Source organism: Nyctereutes procyonoides, unplaced genomic scaffold, assembly GCF_905146905.1.
Source record: "Nyctereutes procyonoides isolate TBG_1078 unplaced genomic scaffold, NYPRO_anot_genome, whole genome shotgun sequence".
NCBI classification, from domain to species: Eukaryota; Metazoa; Chordata; class Mammalia; order Carnivora; family Canidae; genus Nyctereutes; species Nyctereutes procyonoides.
In genome coordinates, this window is record NW_026575136.1 from 36,988,024 (window position 1) to 37,009,926 (window position 21,903).

At 48.7% G+C, this 21,903-nt stretch overlaps 1 protein-coding gene across 4 annotated transcripts in view; it reads right to left on the minus strand.

Moving 5' to 3' along the window:
* LOC129495510 (zinc finger protein 516-like) overlaps positions 1 to 16,664 on the minus strand; it is a 117,543-nt gene extending 100,879 nt beyond the window's left edge. For 2 of the 4 annotated variants that reach the window (XM_055303094.1, XM_055303089.1), the window contains exon 1: positions 12,931 to 13,005. The gene's annotated coding sequence lies outside the window, so the exon portion shown is untranslated. Of the gene's footprint in view, positions 1 to 2,205; positions 2,311 to 12,930; positions 13,006 to 16,564 lie in introns of those variants that run through there. The other 2 variants (XM_055303090.1, XM_055303091.1) reach the window with 2 other exon arrangements.
* Positions 16,665 to 21,903: the final 5,239 nt, after the last annotated feature.

Genomic DNA, 21,903 nt, shown 5'->3' on the forward strand with positions numbered 1-21,903 from the left:
GGTGCACCCGCCCAAAGCACCCTTATGCTGAGCCACTGAAACAGAAACAGATAAATAGCACTTTTTATCACAGCGGAACAAAGCAGACTCGGGCTGTGTTATTCCACCTGAATGCTAGTCGATCTTATTTTTTTTTTTTTTAAGTATTGAGTTTTCTTAACACTGATACTGCTACTCACACACGAGACAGTAAATAGAACCCCAGTGTGTCTCAACAGCATTTAACTCTCAAAAGAAGCACTTCTGTGATTGATAGGACAAGAAATGGAACTTGACCCTCAGTCAAAATAATAAACTTGCTGACCTGAATGTCTGGATTTACAGGCGGGGATAATAGGGAAGCCACAAAAAAACAGGCCCAGCCCCACAATGACGAAGCAATTTAACTGTGCCTCACCTTAAAAATGTGACAAAACTGAATAAGCAAAGGAACAGCCGTGTTAGGACACCTGGGATCAACGGCAGCCTAGTCCTGCCTCCTGAAAACAAGGCCGGGTTCTGTGTCTGTGTGCGGCCCATCGCCAGTTCACCAACACAGTGGGCTCCCCCTGCACCTTTACACCTGCCAGCCTCTACCTGTGCCCCTGCTGCCCCCCCAAAAAAACACCCGCCAACCCTCACAGCATGGCCTGCTCTGAAGTCCCTGGGGGCTGGGACCTCACAGCCCTCTCTGCACTCACAGAGCTCCTGCTGGCACCTGGGAAGCACCCATCATACTCACCACACACTGCTGGAATGAGGGATGTCTCCCCCTAACCCCCTTAAAAAGAAGCATCCTCTTAAAGGAGATTACTTCGCTTTCGCTTCTGAGTGAAGGACTCTGCTCTTCCTTCTGAGAAACAGCTTTTCTGAACCATTCTGGCTACCCATTTGGGGGAGTGGGAAATATGCATTTTCATGATTACTAACATTATTATATTGAAATGACCTACTGAAAAAAAGGACTAATCACATATACTTGTTCCAGATCCATTCCGAAGAAAAAGAGTGTAGCCTTTCCAAGAGGTCTCCTAATACGAGAAAAGCACAGCATCAGCATTTTCTCAAGGCAGCACGTAGAGTGACCCCTACTCCAACTGGGGGAGGGGGGGACCCTGGGGAAACCCGTGAGCTCCTCCATGAGAGGGGGGGCCATGAGCTCCTCCTCCAACAACAGGGGACAGGGGAAGGTATGCAGAACCAGCATCTTAGTGCACCATTCTGGCCCTCAACAGAAAGAGCATTTCGTCGCTAAGCCACGGCTACGGTGATGCCCCAAAAAACCCCACAAAACAATGAATCAGCTCTGCCCGGGTTTCCACTCCAGATATACCCTGAGCCCTAGCAGCGAATCCACCCCACGTTTTGTCCATCTGCGTTTCATCCCATGTGGTTAGCAAAACTCAGATTCTAATAAAACAGGTTTAAGTCTTACTAGGCAATATAAACACTATCTACCTAACTGAACAAAACAAGTCTTACCTCTTTTCTTAAAAAAAAAAAATGATGTTTTTTAATGTACAAAAAGGAAGAATAACCAAGTCACTCACAGGGTTTATATGCTGGATATCAAATTATCACAAGATGAGACAGAAAATGAACTCCTAGCATCCCAATTCTCCTTCCATTTGCTGCCAGTCTCAGGGCCGGCAGGCTTCACCTGCTAGTCAGCCGACCCTGTAACTAGTTCGATGCACGGGGATCCGGCTCCCTTTCTGTCACACCTGCCAAGCACCACACACCCTCCCTCGCCGGCCCTCAGGAAAGGCCACCATCCCATCCCACCCCCCAGATGAAGAAGTGAGGGCACACCAGCCCCAAGTCACCGTGGATGCTGGGCTGGAGACCACGGGGCCCCAGTCTATGGTCCCTGCTGCTCAGAGGCAGGTCCAGGACTGACCTGCCCCTTGACATGCTGGGTCCCAGCCGGGGGCCTGGCCACAGGAGCAGGGAGACAAGCCACACAGGAGGTCGTCCTCCCAGAAGCCCGCCTGGGCAGACGCCAGGGAAAGACACAGGGACGCTCCGAGGGTCAGGCCCCGGCCACCCGGCCCCCCAGCACCCTGCCACTGCCAGCTCCTGGCACAGGTCTTGAGAGGGATGACAAACAAGCTTTCTTCCTTTTAATTAAACTGCTAGGATCGACAGACATTTCCAAAGCATCTCCCCGCGGTGTGTCCTTGTGGAAAAACAGCTGAGCTTTCAGAGTGAAGATCTCTGACTCACCTCAGTGACTGGCCGTGGCGGAGGGCGGGGCGTGTCATCTCACCCCCTACAGCTGCACCATCCTATACAGCAGCCAAATGGGACTAGTCCAAATTGGGATGAGCCCTAAGTGTTAAGAACATGCCAGATTTCAAAGACTTAGTGTAAAAAAACAAAAACAAAAAAAATCTCAGTAATAATTTTTATGTCATTTAAATATTCAACTAACATTTTGCCTCTCTTGGGTTGTGTAAGACGTATTAACATTATTTATCTGTTTCTCTAACCTTTTCCATGTGGTTACGAGAAACTCTAAAATGACAGATGCATCAGAATTCTATGAGGCAGCACCGTCCTGGCCATGTCAGCACACTGCGGCCTCTAGGCCAAGTCCTGTCCTGCCCACCACCTGTTTTGTCAGGCTTCTGAGCTAAGAATGTGTTTTACATTCTTAAGTGGTTGGGAAAAAACCAAAAGAAGAATAACATTTTGTGACACATAAAATCATATGAATTTCAAGTTTCAGTGTCCATAAATAAAGCTTCTTTATTTGCTGACTTGCCGTCTATGGCTGCTTCTGCGCTCCAAGGCACAGCAGCTGCAACACAGAAGGGCTGGCCTACAAAGCCCAAAATATTTAATATCTGGCCCTTTACCGAAAAAGCCCACCAACCCCTGCCCTGGAGTCTTATAAATACAGACCCCTAGTTTCCAAAGCTCAATCCCCCACGGGTGGTCTTTGGCAGCACCTCGCCTTCCTCAGTCTACCTGGAGAATGGGCAAAGACTGACTGGAACCACTGGGGGGCTGATGCAGGAGCTTCCCTGCTTCAAATCCTCTTACCACCCTCTAAATCTCTATTTCCTGACAGATTACTCAAAATCTTTGTCCAGAGCAGATAGAACCACATATTGAGTCCACCATGTTCTGAGTCCCCAAGGGCTCAGGCAGCTGGTTCCCTCTCATGGGGCCTACACACTGGCTCCCAGCTCCTCTCCAGGGGTTCCTGGGTAAGCCCTGCCATCCTGAAGGTGAAGGAGCTTGGAGGGTGGAGGGACGGGTCCTCCATAATGTGATCTCCACACTGATACAACTCCAGATGGCTCAGATCAACTCTCAAATAAATAACATACCCTTTAGCAAGCATGAGGAAAGTCATAAACTCAAGATGATACACCAAGATGATAGCCCAGCTATGGGCTTGGACCAAGTCACCTGTGTGGATCTCAGCATGCTCCTGGGGGAACAGGGAGCCAAAAGGACTCCTTAGCTCCTGTTACAAATACCAAATGATACCCATAAGGAACGTGGGCCACCGCCTTGCTCATCGTGAGCATGTGATCAATGTTTGTAGAAAGGAAATGAGCCTTAACAGAGCACTTATGAGCTATTTATTTGGGGGCTGCTTATTTAGGCATTCACCAAATTTGATTCAAGTCTCTAAGAAGACATTAGTAATAAAAATTAAACTTCTCTAATATAATGGGAAACTGTAATGCTCAGTAACTTGGATCATATTTTCTTCTTTTTTTTTTTTGATATATTCTCATAGTGATTCAAAACCCAGCTCTCGGTGCTTTGGACTTTGTTATTAGGCCATTGGTTCTTTGTAAAATGGTCACTATGAGAATAACCTTTCCAAAGTCACTATCCATTGGCCATAAGAATATCAATGAAGGCACTGTCTACCTTTTAAAAAAAAAGTTATCTGTATAAAAACAACCAATATGAGAATCTATGTAAAAAGTTTCCTTTAGTGTGGGCACTAAAAGAGGCTTTCCTTCCACAGAACTGGTGAGTTTGCCCCTGTCATCAATTCAACAAATCAATGGTATGTTTCACTCTTTGTTTTAAAGAGCTACCAAAAAAGCTCCAATTCTAAATTTTGGTTGAAGTATACCCACTGGAAATGACCGCTGTGATATGGATATATAATCCTATTTTCTCCTTGTCACACGGTCTATTATTTCATTTCCTTGTTCTTGATTTCTATTAATGTTTCACTATATATTTAACGTGTGACCTCAGGTACACCTCATCCTATTTATGGAATGAGATGGGTACAAACCAGCAAACTCTTACTACTAACATACAAATAACAAGACTTCAATTACCAGATACTCAAATGAGCCTATATTCTCTTTATGGATGATTGTCCATAAGGTAGAACACTGATCAAACAAATCTATGCAATTCTGAGTTTATGCTGGACATAATATAGTTTTGTGGGTTTTTTTGTTTTTTGTTTTTGTTTTTTGATTTCTAGAAAGGCAGCAAACTACCTAGGATGTATATAGTTTTTGATAACCAATGAAAAAGTACTCAGTATTATCTTCTTCAGAAAAGGAAAAACAGATTCTAAACTGAGGTCTCAATTTACTGATTTTTTTTTTCCCTCTGAAGTGAAAACCTAGAATGTCAGCCCTTTTTGCTCACCTGGAGGATGCAAAATGGGGTAGGCTTTCTGAGCAGCTCTTGCATAATGAAGCAAAATTCATTGTGTTCTGGCCCGGCTCCCAATTTAACCAAGTCAAGCAGAAGGTTGGAGCCCTGTTCACATACTGGTCAGGCTGCCAGAGTCCCTCCAGCAACCAGCCAGTGCAATGGGCTGCTCTGTGGCCTCAGGCCTCAGTGCCATGGGAGAAAGAACAGGGGAACGAATGTGTCCCTGTGCTTGGCTCGCTCCTGTGCCCACCTTCCTTCCTCTCAGCTGCCATGCTGTCCACATGCACCAAGGATGCCGCTGCAGGAAAGGTGCCCACCGCCCCCTACCCTGCTCCAGCCAACAGCTCCCTTCCTGGGTCTGGGTCCTCCTCTGTCCCACCTCTCAGAGCACCTAGCATATCAAGACCCTTACACACCATCGTCCACTGCCGTTTAGGACCACATGCCCACAAGAAGCTGGCGCTTTATCACAATTACCATTCATCTTCTCTGATCCCTTTCCCTGAAATTTTTGGTGGCTTTTTTTTTTCTTTTATGGGTTTTCTATCTCATGCTAGTCATTTACTTTCTATGGTTACTGTCTGATTAAAAAGGGATGTTATTATTGGTGCTACCATTGGGTTTCCCAAGAAAATCTATATCCTGGCCCCGTGCTGAGCTGGAAATCTGTGCAAACAGCTGCTAGGTGTTTGGTGATCTGGGCTTCCCTCCTTGTCTGAGCTCCGCAATGCTGCAGGGACCTTGGAATGGGATGACCCGTCCGGTTCTCACACTAACACGATATCCCCACTGAGAGAGGCAAACATTTAGCCCACATTTTTTTCTTCTCTCTGGAGCTCATGCTGAGCATCAGAAGGTAAAACTAAAGTGGAGCATTATACTACCCACAGTCCTAAACACCCCGTCACTTGCCAGGTCTACACTCTGCGGTGCTAAATGAACCGCCGACAAAGTCACCTTGACGGTGGGCTTTCACCCACCTCCCCTCGCTGGGTAGCCTCCAGCATGTGTCGAAACTGGGAATCCAGAAACCTGTTTGAGCTCTGCTCTGTAGCCGTGGCCCTGGCTGAATCACTAAATCCATCTGTGTTTCAGGTCCTGTAAACCGTCAGGATTCACCCCAAACCATCTCTAAGTTTCCTACCGGCTATAACACAAAGAGAACCCTCAACATGAACCTTCTAAAACCAAGTTCAAAGAAAAATAACATATATTTACAAAGAAAGGTAAATTGTCACAAAAATAAATGTTGTCCTTCGCGGTCATTCTATGGAACTGATTTAACGCTCTTCACTGATAGGAAACTCATACCCTGGAGTAACAAGCCACACTGGCTCTGCCCCAGCCAGGAAGGTCCAGCTTCGGAAACCACCGCCCTGCTCGCTTCTAAAAGCTGCCCTTGTGGCTCAGAAGAGCTGACACACTCTCCAAAATGGTCTATTACTCTACTCCCACGGACAGTTGGAGACCTCAGGTAACGACTGCTTCAAATGCACGCTGACAACTGCCCCTCTACCGTTTGCAGCCAAACACCACACACGGACTGTAAATCATCTCCCGTGGGCAAACAGAATCCCAAACCCTAACTGCAGTCACTTCTGTTTTTAATGAATTCCTACAGATACTTAAAAATGCGCAGCTATTATAAAAATTAAACTTCCCTCCTAAAGTTCAGAATCCAAGCAGCCCATGTGATCGGTCATCAATCTAGAACACAACTGAGAAGCCAATCTTTCTGTGAAACCATTAACAGATTCTGCTTTTCTGTCACCAGGGTAATTTACTGAGGCCAATTTTAATCCTGCCACTAAACCACTAATCCCATGACTCTACAGTGCCCAAGTTTACGTTGCTACGGCAAGTACTTTTACATGAGGAATTCACTTATTTACCACCAGTCATGTTTTTTAAGTTGGCTCTAGGAATAAGATCATCTTCCTCGCCTCTTACTTTAAAAAGTAAAAAGCCATTTTTGGAATAAGGACACTCCTCGAACACCTGGGCTGCGCTGTACTCATCACAATAACACTAATGTAAATTACGCATGGTGTTACTCAAAGGGACAAATTATCGTCATTATGCTAATGGTCACGCTAAAGACATGAAAAGCTTTGGTGTGATGAATCTCAATCTGGTGGGAATATGATTATCAAATGTGAATGTTGATATTTTCTCAAACTGGCATAAAAATGTTCTCTCCGTGTCACTGATAATGTCAATATAAATTATGCATCACCAAAAGCAGCGTTCGTGCACGCCGCTGACATGCTATGAAGCGACACCCAGGCCCACCTTCCTGTCCACAGATGCCCTGCTCTGAAGGCACACACACACACACACACACACACACACACACACACACACACACGAGTATAAATGTGTTTACTTCTTCCCTTAAAACAGGAAAAACAGTCTGATTAAAGCTAATGAGACAGATTGAACGAGAAGGGCACCGAAAGACGCGTGAGCTCTGGTGGCAAGGCCACAGCCGTACAGGATGTTAACAATGGAAGCATAATCTTCCATGCTGTTCCCTCTTCATAAATTCCCGGGATGTCGCCTTAGCAGCCACTCTGGTGAATTAAACACAAGACTCTCCAAAAATTCAAAAGCAGTATCTGTAAACAAAACAAATCACTAAGTGAAAGCATCCCGGTCTGCCTCTGGATAATTCCAGAATAGCACCACAAAAGTTTAAACTGTGAAACCAGATTGTCCATCTGTTCATTGATTAGACCATCCACTAAAAAAAAAAAAAAAAAAGAGGCTGAGTCTTTAAGGGGGGATAAAAGCACATTTTTTAGGTCTAGCTTAAAATCACTGAAATAATCAGGAACTAAACAGGGAGTAGCAGACCTTTTGCAACCCACAGAAGTTTTAACTACTCCCCCTGGGCTCTGGATTTCCCTGAATTAACACAGTCAACATTTAACATCAAACTATTTCCCACAAAAATGATTTCAGAAAGAAACAAGTGACACTTGCTCACTACCCCAACTCATCAATCGAACAGGAAGCTGCTTAAGCCACGAGCAGTCTCTCTGCACCACTCTGGATGCAGCCTTCACTGTACTAAATTTCAAAGAACATTCTCGAATGCTGAAATCAATCAATGCCTAACACCATGCCAAGTCAGCTCAAGTAATATAGGTTAAATAGTGCCATATGGCAAAGACAGACACATGTTGCCCTTTCCTGAAACAAAGAAAAAAATTCCTAAACAAATATCCTTTATCTTTAATACAGGAAAAGCTGAAGACAGGGGTTTCCAAGTGTTCCTAAATAATGCTGAAAATCCTATTTTAATTCTTAGCCGTTGGGGAAAAACTAATAGAATTTTAACAGAGAACCTCAATTTTTCATAGTCCCTCTTTACGTCCTAAAAGCTAACACCACATGTTAGCCTAAGCTCACCATCCCCTAAATGAGCAAGAAAATAACAGGACAGCTGTATCCAAAGTCTGAGCTGACATCAGCAACTCCCCGGGGTGCCAGATCCACCAGAGACCAGCCTACCTGCTTCTGGAGGAATAACACACCAGATTAATTTTGTCTTAAAATAAAATATATTAAAAATCTAACCTGTGTTCAGCACTCCACTGAGGAACTGTCTGAAATTCATAATCACATAGAATACCTACACCTGAAATTTCGATTAAACTTGATTAAATTCTTGACCAAATACACACACACACACACACACACACACAGAAACAAAAAAAATCTACCAGACTGAACTCATATTTGAAATAAACAGTAAAATGTATCTAAACCCAATAGAGTTTCTAAAGGATTTATTTTTTTTACTCTCCTGTGTGGGGTTTTATTCCTTACTTTACATATATTTACATGTTTATGTTCTCAGAGTAGTTGCATTTCTAATTACTCCTGCTTTGTGATTTTTCAATACCAGTGGAATTGAAGAATAAATGCCAGATCTTCTTGGAAAACTACTTTTAAGGAATGTTGAGAGCCACAAAATTACACTTCTTTACAATTCGAATGTATGCCACTGGAAAACATCTCATTCTGGACATAAATATGACAGCCAGTTCCAGCTTTGGAAAGAAAAGCTTCAGCTGTTCAAATCACACGTAGCCAGATGCAAGGGATAAGAAATACACAAAACAGACAGTTGCAACTGCTAATTTTTACCAGTCCATCTAAAATATACTTGATATACCTTAGTGGGGGGTACACATTTTAAATACAAGCCATGCATTCATAGGGCCTGTACACGCACTCCCGTAGCTATTAAAGTCATACGCCTAAAATAGTCCCCTGTCAAAGAAAATTAGCTTTAAAATAAACATGCATTTTAAAGAACTAGAGGAGACATTTTAAATCCATGGTGAAAGTTTTTCTTTATTCTTCTCATATGGTTAATCTTATTAATAAATTTTCTATAAATAAACATTTGATGTGAGTCCTTTCTTAAAATGGGTTTGTGACAAGTCACCAATATTCCTGAAAACTGTAAGATAGTCCCAGCTAGAGTCCGATGATAAAGAGGGTATCTACCCCTACCCCCCTTGCTCATAGCTCACTCTCTCTGCTCTAGTGAGAAAGGCACCCCACCACCACCCCAAACTCACTTGTTTCTGGGACCAGTGAGAAGTGAGAACAAAGCTTGAATCAGAAAAATGTTGTCACCCTCGTGGCCCTGAGACACACTCAGACCCATAACAGGCCGCTGCCAATACACTGTTGGCCGTTGTCCATCGGGTAGAAAGGTTGGTGGCGACAGCCCCAGAGGGAGGCTAGGATAGGAGGAAGAAGAGGGTCACAGTCACACCGGTTGGCCCCTACCACCACTTAGAGCCAAGCCAAACACAGAGCAAGAGCTGAATAATCGCTAGTATCCAAACTCCTGGGCAAACCGAATGGCAGCCCATGGATGCCTATCGGTGGTCTACACTGACACCTGCTTTACACCCACACCTTTGTGGACGCTCCACCCTGCTATCGATCCCTGTAACACACGTGGAGATGCCGTCTAACCACCACCTGATCAGACCTGAGAACCACCCACATCCCAACGGTGCACTTCAGCTGAAAAACACAAACCCAAAAGGCATGTAGTTCCCCATGCAGAGAGTCATGGTCTGGGAGCCAAAGACAGTAACACAATCACCCTGCACGTTTGGACATCAGTGACTGGGGAAGCAAGGGTCAAAGGTGCCAAGTGGTAAGCAACCCACAGAAGGTCTAAGTCCCAGGTGCCAGTTCAGCAGTCAGTTCAAGTACAGAACAGTCCACTGGGTGGTCGAGCACTCAGCTCAGCGAGGGTGGCACACACCCCTAGCTTTCTCTGGACCACAGCCACTAAGAGAAGAGCTAATTATACTTTTCCCACAGCCTCTAGAACTTTTGAGGCGGAGGGGGTAGGGCAGCAAAGAGATGCATTTCTGAAAGAACTACTTGATCTTGTCAGAAGAGCTCCATCCAAGCTCTAAAACACATAAACATTTACAGCAAGTGAGATGTCTGCTTTTGAGGGAGGAATGTTACGTCTATATTCAAATATTTATAATGCAGATATGTAATCAAATGAATGTAACTTTCTTTTGCTCTCTTACATTATTTCTCTTACTTCAGCCTCAGTCCACGCCCTTGAGAAAGTCTGGATGTCTCCAGCTAAATCTGGCCTTCAAACACCGAAGAAAAAGTTCGGTTTCCTTCACCTTTCATACAGATGCTTTATTCAGTTAGAAATCTGGTTGCAAGCAAAACACCACTTTTAATGATATAATTAACACCTGCCCTCTTCTCCAAGGTTGAAAAAGGAATAAAATAATGTCATGTGTTGAACACTGAAAACACACAGACTATAAAAAGAAAACGCAGGCATTTGGACAAAGCTCCTTCAGGCTCAACGAAAGCAGTACTCTACCCCAGTGTCCTATTCCTAGGACATTAAGGTATAATGCACTTGAAACTCTACACACCATCTCCAGCCAGACTTAAAGCCACTCCCACATAACGCCTGTTTAAAAGATTCCTTCTGGTAAATTACAAAGAGGACCAATAGTTACCCTGGAAAACGAATACATAAAAATCCACAACAACCCATTAAACTGAGTGCTGGTTTTTCAAGAACAGCCCATGACTAAAACTCTATTCAACTTCCTAGGTCACATTACCACTTTTCCCTATTTGGTAAGACTGAAACCGTCTGGGAGAGCATACCTCATTCTAAAGTATTCCCTAAAGAAGTCTCTTTCCTTCTTCACATGACTTTCGCCGCACAACATCCACATCGAATGTGTCACCTATAAAACTCAAATATCTCCACAGAGAAGCAACTAAAGCAAATAAAGGTAACGTCTGACCTACAGAAATGGAAACAACAGGCTTTTCCCATGGACTGGCTCTTACTCTCCTCCCTCCATGAGGGTCTCTGGGACAACATCTTACAAAGTTAGACAGGTAGGACTTTAAAGTCCCAGGAAAACTTTAATCTCTAAATTGGCCAGTCACCTTTAAAGGTTGTTTACCAATGACAATGGGATTAACACCAATCATGTAAGCTATACTCACCGGTGATTAATACCAGTTACACAACAAAGTTAAAAGTTCTGGATCTGGTGTGTCTCGGTATTTAGAAAGAGGATTCTGACCAACAAAAGCTTTCAGAAATAAAAATAAGCAAAGCTTCTCTCCCCCCCCCCCCCGCCCCGAATACTGTACCTACCAAATGCCCTGCTTTGCTGCTTTGTTTCATTTTAGAGAGACATTCCCACTCCTCTGGGTTAGTTTTATTACACATCCCTTGGGACTGTTATTTTTTTTTAGAATGTTAATGTGCCCTCCATGTTTCAGTATATTCAAATGAGCAATTTCTTCAAATTGAAGAAAACAAGGTCCTACTAACCAACTAAGAAAAATACGAGACTGATTCGCTTGTGTCTGAGCCCATGAAAATTCTCATTTCATGAGCAAAGTCTTTGAGGCTTGCTCAGGGCTGCAGCTCGCTGGGCCCGTCCAAGATGGCTTGGGAGCCCGCTGAAACCAAAGACGTCCTGCTCGGATAACCAGCTCGCAGACCCAGGATGCAGGCCAGCGAGCTCCACTGGCTCCCCAATTTCACCAAGAGGGGGAAGCAAGCTCCCAATCATGCACAGCAGAGGCATGCGGTATATTCAATTCTAGCGGGTCTGTGTCAACATAAATAGCACAGCTATTTTGACGCCACAATCGAAGAATGTAAGGGAAATTGAAGGAGGAACAAACAAACGATAAAGTGAGCTTTTTTACGCGGCAGCAGAAAGTATCCTATCAAATAGCAGGCATGCCTAGTCCCTTAAAGTAGCACTTACATTCCTAAACCAAAATACTCCAATCATATTAATAGGGAGGCTTAAAAAATAATCTGGAGAGGATCCTGCTGGGGGAACATCCAGCCTCGCTTCCTCTCGGGTGAGTACTCCCAAGGCATCCCGGTGCTCGGGCACAGGACCGAGGGCCACCGGTTTTTAAATCATCTGTAACCAGGACTGCACGCTCCACGGCAGGTTCAGGAGGCAAATGCGTTTCCGAGGCAGATGTTTAATTAAGACCACGTCTAAAGTGCCTTTTGTGGCTTGCCTCGGGTCCCGCTGCCCCCGCCCTTTGTTGCGTGGCGGACCCCGCCGGCAGGCCGGGCCGCACGCCCTCGGGCACCTCTGGGCTCCCAGGACCGGCCCCCCGCGTCCACGCGGGCCGCTAGCCGCCGGCACGGAAAGAGGCCACGCAGGCAGGGCGCCACACCCACGCGCGGCAGCCCCTCGCGGGGACCGCCCGGGGCGCCCAGCGCCACCCACCCGCCGCCGCGCGGTGCCGGGCCGGGGCCGGATCAGGTGTGAGTACTTATGTAATCGTCCTCGTGGGCCACGCCTTTCCCACCGCCCCACCTCCGCCAGAACAAAGTGAAGTTTAAAATAGAAACCAATTACCTGGCCGCCGCCGCGCCTCGGCCCCCGGAGCGCGGCCCGCGCCCGAGCCCCCGCCCCCCGGCCCCCGCCCCGCCGCCCCCCGCCCCGCCGGAGCCCCCGCCCCGCGGAGACGCCCCCCCACGCCCCGCGCAGACCCACGCCCCGGCCAGACCCCCCCAGGCCCCCCAACACACACACACACACACACACACACACACACACACACACCCGGGCCAGACGCCCCCCTCCCCGCCCCCGCCCCGCGCAGACCCCCGCCCAGGCCAGGCCCCCCTCCCGCCCCCGCCCCGCGCAGACCCCCCCCCCGCCCCGGCCAGGTCCCCCCCCCCGCCCGCCCCCTCCCCAGCCAGTCCCCCCGGCCCGCACGGACCCCCGCCTTTGTTACGGTGCGAAGTTGGGCCGTGGGTCCCCGTCTCTTTCACTTCTTGGGTTACAGTGCAGGCGAGTGACGTCCGCTCCACATGACGGGGGCGGGGGGCGGGCGCCGGGGGGCGGGGGCGGGGCGCGGGCCGGGCCCTCCCCCACCGCCGGCCCTGCCCGCCCCGCCCACGGCCCGCCCCCCGGCAGCCCGGCGACACGCGGCCCCGCCCGCCCCGCCCGGGCGGGCAGGTAAATCCCCGCCCCCGCCCCGCCCCGCCCCCCAGCGGCGCCCGGGGCCCCGCGCCGCTCGCTCCGAGACGCAGAACTAGGAATGATGGACTCCGCGACGCCCCCCTGCTGCCCGTCCCTCAGTCCGCGAGTCCTCGGAGGTGGGGGCGGGGGCGCAGAACCCGGTCGAACCCCGGGCTGGGGGCCGACGCGGCCGGAGCCGGGCGATCGGGTTCGGGCGCTACTTCGTCCCTGAGCGAGGTCTCGCAGGGGTACGACGGGGGTCGCCCACGGACCCTCGGCGTGACCCCGGGGCGGCCGGACACACGGTGCGCGGACTAGGGCGGGGCGCGGCGTCCCTCCCAGGGGTCTCCCCGAGGGTTCTGCGGGGAAGGGGCCGTCACACGTGGGTTCTTAACCCGTCCGGGGCGGCGGCAGCAGCCATCCCGGCATCTAGGACACCGCAAGGGAGATGCTCGGGGACCAGGTCTGGCCCCTGCGCGTCCACACAGCTCTACCGGGACTCCCGGGGAAGCGGGTGCCGGAGGAGGCCGGGGCGCGCCGCGGGGCGGCCCGTGACGCCTCCGCCCCTGAATGCGCCCATTGTGCGCGGACACCAGGCGGGCGCTCCGCACTCCGGGCTCGGGCGGCCCAGAACTTCCACTGACCCGGAGCGGCTCACATTCTAGAATTTGCCATGGACTAAGTATGAACTTTCGGCGAGACAATAAAATACGAAGTTGTAAGGTTCGTGCTGTCCTTCACTTTTCTGCGGAATTCACGCCGATTTCAGCAGTCCCCGTTCCTTGTACGCTGTGCGCCTGGCGGGTGGGCTCCCCGCCACCCGGACCCCACGCGCGAGAGGGCGCGCCTGCCGCGTGGGAAAGACACGGAGGGAACAGCACGTTTCGATTCCCCGGCTGCTGAGAAGCATAATCATATCACTCCTCTTTTCTTCCCCTTCTGCAGGTTTCGACTTGAATCCGAAAGCACCTCTAAGCGCCCAATCTTTGCAGGAGAACACTCGGGGGAGGCAGGGTCTCCATGGGGACTGCCGAGCACCCCTCTAGCTGCCCAGACGCAGGGAACAGCTTGCCCGCGTCTGGGGCGCAGAGCTGGGCACATCAGGAACCCCGCGGATGCGCGGGGCTGGTCGCACTCAACAGTGTGCACACACATGGGCGCGTGCACGCGCGCGCGCACACTCACGCTCCAAATTACCTCCGGGATGGAGAAAGCCGCTGCGGATTGGCCGGCAGAGCCGTCACTCACGCCCAGGGGCAGGGAGACTTTGCGAGGCTGTTTCCTTTTTTTTTTTTTTTTTTTCCTCCTTCCCTCCCTACTGTTTCATTTAATGGTAAAACAACAGCAGAGCCCTGAAAGTTAGCCATCTGCGCGGAGAGTTTGCTTTCTTTAACGACGGGGGCGTCAGACAATATCCATTTAAATATATTTTGTACTTCCACAATGGATGAAAAGGGAAATTAGCAATCCCTGGTGGGGGCGGAGAGGGAGCGAGGGGTGAGGAGGAGGGGGTCATCCGGAGGGGTGGACGCAGTGGGAAGAGTTGTTCTCAACGCCCAAAAAAGACTTTGACCTTTATTGATCTCGAAATTAAAAAATGTTTTTCACGGATCAGATTATAACAAACGCTGGTCCTCATTTATGAACTCATGATTTTAATTTTTTTTATTTAAGCATGCGCCAGCAATTGTGTTTCCTTAAGAAAGAACTGACCTATTTTTGGCTGGAGATAAACGATCATGTTAACAGATGTTAATCTTGTAATCTGTTTTTCCTGTAAGCACTTTACATACCCGGGATTCAGACCTTAAAAATAACATCTTTTCCAAAAAGACCTGACGTCACAATTCACTCCCTGAAAAATCACCCCCCTCCAGTTTTTTTCCTCTGCAATGATTTCAAAGACATTAAATCTTTTTCACTTTATAAATGCTGATTTGTTCTGCCTCAACTCCCACAGGCTTCTATTTGCATTTCAAATTCCACAGGTTACACCAGTCGCCTTTTCAAAAAATGTAAACCAACAATGAAGCAGCAAATGGCTTTTTGTGCATCTGGATTAAATGAGGCACAGAATGAATATATTTAAAAAGAGGGCTGAGCGAGTTGATCTTTGCACACCCGGAGACCAAGTAATTCTTTATCAGTCAGCCAGCAGCATGAGTAAGATGCAGACACATAAACCCCTGAAGCTCCTGGTCTGATCCCGGTCTGCTGCGGGGAGCTTATTAAGGCGGATAATAAATGAGGCTGACTTACAGACCCACATTTTCGGGTAAAAGGCTGGGTCTCCCTGGTCCCTAATGGCAAGCCTCCACTGGCTTCCCTGCCCACCACCACCGATTGTCACCGCACACCAACCTCCAGCATAAACCACTGTTTTGAATACCCAACTCGGCTGGCGTTTAACAAACTTATTCATACAAAGTTTCTTTAAAACTTGACGAGGCGGTTTATTCTAAATACTGATGGTAACTATTCCGTCTGTTAGTTCTCCCTGGAAATGGCAGACGAGGCGCATTTCCAACCCCCCTCCCCATCACACACGCCCCACAGCATTCTTCCTTTCTCGTAGACACCCGGGTGTGTACCGCGATGGAGCCCTCCCCCCCCCAACCCCACTCCGACCCCCGCCAGGCTGCGTGCGTCTGCGAGGAGTCCCTGCCACCCCGACCCCTCTCCCCACCCCTCCCCGTCACAGAGGGGACCATCGCCCCCTGCCCCCACCCGGCCCTAACTTCCCTCCCGGGCGCACTCACTTCTGTAATGTTAGGGTCACTTAGACGCTCCCAGCTAATGGGCATGCGGCCAGGGGAGGGGGAGGCCCAACACCCCCCCACCACACACACACACACACACACACACACGCCGACACGTACCCGGGGCAGCAGCGCTCCGTGCCCGCGGGCATCGATCCCATCAGCCAAACCCTTAATAATTGAAGCGGCTCCTCGGGGCCCGCAGCCCCATCACCCACCTTCATTAGCTGGAGCGTTTTACTTTAAAGTAAGGCAATTTGCTCTTTGTCTCCTAATGGATGAAGAGCGCATCCGAGCTCCCCTCCTCCCGCGTCGCCTTTGACGAAGTGTACAAAGCCTGAGCCTCTTCCGCGCTCCCACCCGGCCCCCACCCCGCCCCTCCACTGCGGTAAAAACCACCTCCCGGCGCTCGCCTCGCCGCCCGAAGTTGCATCTTCCCTCTCCTGGAATTGCCGAGCCGAGCAACTACCCACAGGGCAGCCGAGCCGCCCTCCCGGCGCCCCGGGGCCCCTCCCCGCCCCCCGCCCCGCGGCGCACCCCGGGGACCCCCTTCCGCACTGCCAGGCCAGGGGCCCCGCGCCCGCGCCCCCTGCGGGCCCCGCGGCGCCCCCCCCGACCCTCCCCGGCCCCTACCTTGGCGGGAGGCGGCGGGCCCGGGAAGGAGGACGCGCACGCCCCGCGCCTCTGAAGGTGAAGCCTAGCGCCCGAGGCGCGGAGCCGAGCGCTGCACTAGACCGACCGCGCCAGCTGCGCCCGGGCGCGGGGGACGCGCGAGGGCGCGCGGGGCCCGCCACGCGCCCGGCCCCCTCCCCGCGCCGCCCGGGCTCGCCCGGGACGCGCCCGCCCCGCGGGGACCCCGGCGCCGTCCGGGCTCTGGGGGCTGCGCGGCGGGGGGAGGGGGCCGGGGCCCCGCGGCCGGGCGCAGGCCCGAGGCTTCCCCCAGCCACGGAATGGTCTGCCCTGTAGGAAACGCACACGCTCCACTATTGTCTCATCAGCACAAAGTTCTGCCACACTGCGGGCAAAGTCTGGAGGCTCGCGATGACTCAGACACAGATAATTCTTCCCCTAATAGCACTGAATCACGGCCCCAGCGGCCAGCGGTCGCCCCTTCCTCGCCGGGGCTCCGGCTGCCGCAGCTCCAGTTACGGGAAGCTGTTCGCGCGCGCACACGGACACACTCGCACGCATCCATACGTGCAGACGTGCTGGGATGCGCTTCGGCCGGCTCGGGCACCTGAGCACGAGCCGCGAGTCCACGTCTCCGCGTGGGTATCCTTCGGGTGGCCCCAGGCGCGTGTGCACTCCACCCGCCTCGGGGGCTGCGTGTCCCCGAACTTCCTGGTGAAATGTGTTGAGGATCCTCGATAGATGAAGTCCCGACTCAAGACCAAAGTCTGCAGAGACTTCAGAAGGAGGATTCTGCTCTGTGGCAATCTAAGAAGGACTGTGGGCTTTTATTTTTATTTTTATCCTTGGGAAATTCAACTCTGATTTTTCTGTTTCCAACCATGTCTCCCCCCCACACACACACACACACACACACCCAGCTGCTCTCCGCGGGGCCGTAGTTAGTGGCAGCAAGTTAAGTCTGGGAATAGAAATCCCACTGTGACTCCAAGAAACAACCACGGTCCACGGGGCGGGGGGAGGGGGTGCGGGCGGGGGAGGGGCGGGGGAGGAGGAGGGACGGAGAAAGACAAGGGGCGCGCCCCTGAATCAGCGATGACGCAGGCCGAGGGAGCTGGCCTGCGGAGGGGGGCACTGTCTTCTCCCACCAGGCTCCTGGCCATATTGTTCTGCTCTCCTCGTGATAACTCCGCAGTGGAGATGGATTCTGTCCAAGACACCGACGTAGTTCGGCTTCGCCATCAGCGCTGCAGGCCCGCGCTACCTTCCGCCCCGGCGATTTCTCCGGGTGCCCCCGGCTCGCTAACACTCCCTGCCGAGGCAGCCCGGGCCCTCCAACTTAGGGCATTTACAACAGAAACTACTAGGGAAGAGCTCCAAAGGGAGGAGCTTGTGCCTGCGAGCTGGCCTCTCAGACACAGAGGCCATTCTGCACGTGTGTGTGTGTGTGTGTGTGTGTGTGTGTGTGTGTGTGTGTGTGTGTGTGTGTGTTGGTGGAGGAAGGGGGCAGCTAGAGGGCGGAGAACCTTTGCAGGAAGGATCCTTGAGCACTAAAATGTAAGCTTCTCGGGATTAATGGTCGGCACTAATTTGGATAGCAAGGCATGGTAAAAAGTCGTTGACAATTGTTGCAGGTTTGGGTATGAATGCTTAAATGGGATGTATTCCTCACCAAATTTAAGTCTGATTCACAGAAAAGTATTGGACTGCCCGAAATGCCTGACAATACCCGGTAAAAATACACAAATGAAAATATGCCCCCAATTGAACTAATGACACAGATATGAATGGCATGGCATATACAGACGTAGATAAATAGTGGCATATTAATGTTTGTGCACCCACAGAGATTAAACTATGCATACTTGGAATTGTAATAGTAGTTTTTGTCATATTTTGGACAGGATTTGAGTCAATGCTAAAAATCTATGTTTATCTGCATTCTTGGGTCTATTTAAGACTAGAGTGTTGTACTAGTAACTTCCATGTGTTCAAAATTGACAAGTTAGATCAAGGAACGGTGAGTAAAACTTCCAAACCCTCCATGTAAAATTGTGATTTCCTTGACTTGCCTCCTTTCTGTGGCCTGCTTATCACCCACATGTGATTTCACTCAGGGCGGTTCTACAATAATACTGTGCTTTTAAAAGATTTCCTTTCTCTGTTTCTCTACAGTGCCTGCAGAATCTGAGAATGTAATTTGAGAGACGGTTGAGGGTTACATTCTGGAAAAACAGCAGCTTGAGGGCCAGCAGGTTTTGTTGCTGGTGAGGGTGGCATTTGTGGCAGGCAAGATGTGTTTACATCATTTGTACACCAAGTCACTGATGGTTGTTTGTTTGTCAATCACTATTAGCTTATTCCAGGGGCAAAAAAAAAAAAAAAAAAGTACAAAAATAAAATATTTAGCGAGAGTTCCCATAACTCCTACAACATATTTAGCATTGCTAAAATTTCAAGTGTTTAATAATATCTTCAAATATTTAAAGTAGCCATAAAAGATTAAGGACACTGTTTCAGCACAAAATACAAATCCCTGAAATCCCTCAAAAGAGCTTCACCTCGTTTGAAATGTTTAATTACAATATTTGGGTGGAGAACAGTTAGTGATATTAATAGAATAACAGTTGGATATATACTTGGCTATTTACAATTTTATAACATGATAATTCTGGTTAATGAAATAGATGGAGAAGAAAACACATTTTCTCTTGTGATTGTGTAATGAATTATTTGTTCAGCATTTGGGACTCGGCTCCTTCAAGCTAAGGAACATGGCTTTTTAATGAAACAGCGTTCAATGGCTTGTCTGCGTAGCTTAGAAGGCAACATGGTTGGTGAACGTATAGATCAGAAAGGTTTCTGGAGGGGTTTCATTACAGAATAGCTAAGAGTAAGAAACAAACATAAAAAAAGAAACCCCAGAAAAGGCCTGGTCTATCTGAAAGCTGGAGCTAAAACTCTCAAAACTGTGATATGAAATTCAAGACAAACTAAAAAATATTTATTAAATATGCATGCTCAAAAATTTAAGTGCACTGCTTATTAGTAAATATTTAATGTTAGTTCTATCTCCGTGCAAATTTATACCCTATATTCTAAATTATGTCTGAGAAAGGAGAATGACAGTGTGCACCTACGCTAAATTCTCACTCTTTGAACCAACTTAAATTTACAGAGGTAAGCGTGGAGTAGGGGTAAATTTAATTGAATTGTCAACAATATTCCAAGGTACAGACCATTATAAGAGTAGTACAGCTGCTGACCAACTTTATATTGTGTGGAGTAGGTAACAATTTCATTTATAAATGGAAATTGGCTCTTTGTTTAATCACTGATGGTTTCATAAATATCAGCCCAATCCTAACTTGATCTTTTATCCCTTAAAATATATAAATATATAATTTTATATATAAATATATATATATATATATTTTTACAGAACTTGAAAACTGGGAGAATACACCATCTTTAGATTATGGAAGAGGGGGAATTTAACATATGGCAATCCCCTGCGTAGAAGGGGCACAAAGTTGTGATTTTATTTTAAATAGTCTTCTACAAAATGGTTTCAAACATCTTGAATCTGGAGGTAACTAACAGAAGGTCTTATTCTTGGTTTATAGGAAACTATCTTAGTTTGGTTTTTTTAGGTTTATTCCCTTGAAGGTAATGAACTCTAGGAATGAATTAGATAATAGGCATTTCCTATAAACACATGCACACACCTCTCTAATTGATCTATATACACAGATTCTCCCATATTTATCATAACTTCTCACTAAGTTGCTTTCTCTTCTTCGGTCTTTTACATTCTGGATAATTTGGAGTCAAACTGGCAGTGTCTTGTTTTGTTTTAGTTTATTTCTTTGGATGGGGGCGTGGCCAGAAAAAGAGAATCTCCAGCCTACTCCTTGCTGAACATGAAGCTGGATCCCAAATCCCCCAAATCAGGGCCTGAGCAGAAAGCATGAGACCACTCTTACCCAGCTGCCGGGCCCAGGCGCCCTGGACTGGCTGTGCTTTAGGCTTCGTTAGTCCTGGTGGAGACCTGCGTGGTGTTGCAAGACTTGTATGAAGGTTTCCTCGCCTTTTCCAGGTATTCAAGTCTGAAGGTGCTTTCAACACGAAGCCATACCTGAGTTTTCAGATAGTTTAATAATCGGCAAAGCACCTCTCCAAGATTCTCTGTAATACGTACCCATACACGTGGTACAGACATCTTCCTCCCCACCGCCCCCCATTTTCCAAGGAATCCGCATTCTTCCCAATCTGCTCGTCGTCTGCTCAGAGGCACGCTCTGTGGTGACCCGGGACACTAGTCCAACACAGATATTCTTTTACTGATTGTCATGTGTACGATTTGGTCAATGGCCAAGGTGTCATTTATGACATCAGTAATAGAGTTAGTGCAGATGCACTGTTGTGGCGAGGGCATTGTAGAAAACACAGCAACGATTCAAGGGGTCACAGTCACGTTTCGCTACCATGTGCAGTTTCTGGTAAAGACCTCAGGACTTCCCAGCAGGTAGAGGGCCCTCAAATCTGTTCTTAATTTCAAGTTAAGTGAAAGACTTTCAGCAACAGCTGGCTGCCAGCGAGCTGATACAGAATTCCACAGATGTGGTTCTTAATGGTTTGAAGAATAAAAAAGGAAGGAGTCCATGGAGCAGGATTCATTTAAGGAAGGACAAATTCAGGAAACATTCCTCTCAGGAATGATTTCCCGTGTTAGCAGAGGGACTGTCTTTCTTATTATATTTTCTCATGATCGCTATAGTCTGTTAATTAACAGAGAAGTTGTGACCTATTAACATCACCCTGTCTTACTTACAATAGCACAACCATAGACTTTCTCTGCCCCCCAATCTCATTTCATTTCACCATGCGTAACTGATTACATGTGCATGTTTAGGCAAAGTTTGCCCAGAGAACCATCCTAGCACAAGGGGACCTGCAAGACCTCCCTGACTGTGGGCAGGCCAGGCACACTTCTAGGGAAGCTGAGGAGGAACACCTGGTCAGAGGCTTTGGCCAAGATTGCAAGTGTCTTGCCCCACAGACAGTTTGAAGGAAAGCAGAATTTAGCATTTAGGAGTTGGGCAGAGTTAGAACAACAAGGAAATAAGAGGTCCTTGACATAATTAAGATGTCAGAAAGTTTCCTCGATGGAGGAGGCTGGGTACGTTTTAGGGGGTGACTATTGCGGCAAAAGATACATAACATAAAATTTACCGTTTTTACCATTTTAAGTGTACAATTCAGCCCAGTGTTCAGCACATTTACAGTTGTTGTACAGTTGTGCAACTGTCACCACCACCCAACTCCAGAACTCTCTCCAT